The sequence below is a fragment of the Primulina huaijiensis genome, chromosome 5, assembly GCF_012295235.1.
Source record: "Primulina huaijiensis isolate GDHJ02 chromosome 5, ASM1229523v2, whole genome shotgun sequence".
Taxonomy (NCBI): Eukaryota; Viridiplantae; Streptophyta; class Magnoliopsida; order Lamiales; family Gesneriaceae; genus Primulina; species Primulina huaijiensis.
The window spans coordinates 10,374,472-10,376,209 of NC_133310.1; positions in this window are offsets into that span (position 1 = coordinate 10,374,472).

The window sequence follows — 1,738 nt, forward strand, 5'->3', positions numbered from 1 at the left end:
GCGAAGTAGCACTCTTGCGCACAAAGAGGGCTCGCGCGGCTTGTTTCTGTTGCAGCAGGCTCGCAGCGTTGTTCAAGGGCTCGGACTGGGTTCAATTGGGTCTGAGAATGGTTTGAGAAAGGTGAGGACCAGAGGGGATCAAGGGTTAAGTTGTCACGTGAGTCCTAGAGTGGCTAGGAGTCCTAGAAAGTCTAAGAAGCAACCTTGCGCAGCTTGGGGTCTTGTACGCAGGGCTCGTGCGGAGTGTAGGGGCTGGTTCCTTGGGTCAGGGCTAGTAAGTAGTGTTGGATCTCGGTTTTCTACACGCCCAAACGCAGCGGAAGTTTTAAAATTTTAATTTATTTTGACAATCAAAATACATTTGATTGGGCGTTCGTATGGTTTTTAATAAAACATTCATAGGATGTTTAAAAAATTATACCTTTGGTGAATTAATCACACGACTCCAACTATTCCGGATTTAGCGGAGATAGCTCTTGATGAAATCCCTACGACTTTCTTCAGGGACTCCTTTCTTCTAATCAGGTCCACGACTAGATGGTTTGATCCTCTTCTAATTTGCACTAGAAAAAATAGAAGAGATTTTACGTAGGAGATTGAAATTTGAGAGGCGGCTCAAACTATTCTCCAAGGAGAAGTGGCCGAATTATGGAGTGCTTGGGAGAGGAGATTTCGAAAATCTCTTGTGGTGGTGGCTAGGGTTATGTCATGTTAACTCATATTTATAATTAACCATGACCTAATTATCATAGTATAATAATTGAGCCCTTTAATTAACATTAATGGGCTTAATTAATTAATTGGGTTAGTCACACTAATTTAATCAATTAATCAAGGTCCATTAATAACTTTAATTATTTAATATGTTGGACTTGTACTCTTACAAGCCCATTAAACATATTACCCACCATATTTAATTTATTAATTAATAAGCTCAACCTTTGAGTTTAATAAATTAAATCATTTATAAATTCAACATTTGAATTTATTATTCAAATTATAAATTCAACTCCTTGAATTTATATCACCTCCAAAATTTAATATCTAATAAACCCAACATTTTGAGTTTAATAAATTAAATTCTCAAATTTTATAAATTCAACTCTTTGAATTTATTCTCTCAAAATTTAATTATCATAAATTCAACTTCTTGAATTTACTATATAATATAAATTCAACTTCTTGAATTTATTTTCTCAACGGGAACAAACGATCCAGTACTTGTGTGACCCTCAATGGTTAAGGGATACAGCTAGCCGTGGGTTCACAACTCTTTGTGATTCAGGACATAATCATTTATTCGGGCTTACCCCAGTTAGCCCCATTCTTTTCATCAACACTTTGATCAAGAATGTCAGAACTCATTTCTGATTGTACCCATTGGATCATGGTAAGAGCGTCTAGTAGCATCGCCCCATGATCCCCTAGGTATCGCCGATAGTGTCTGCAAGAACCAGTCGATTATGATTAACGTACATTACGGTCCCTTCATGTGGGGACCCGTACGCTAAACAATTCTTAATCATCATTAGGATCAATTTACTAATCAAGTAATTAGGGTCATAAAATTTTTTTCTTTTAAATGCGGAACGTAGTGAAATCAAACTAATATACGTATCAGTATGAAAGTATAAATCTGATACAACATACAAACATCTCAAACTAAGGTTCAACAACTAATGTCAAGTGTCAAAACCCTATATACATCAAAGTCCGTAGTCTCCACTCTAATCACGAT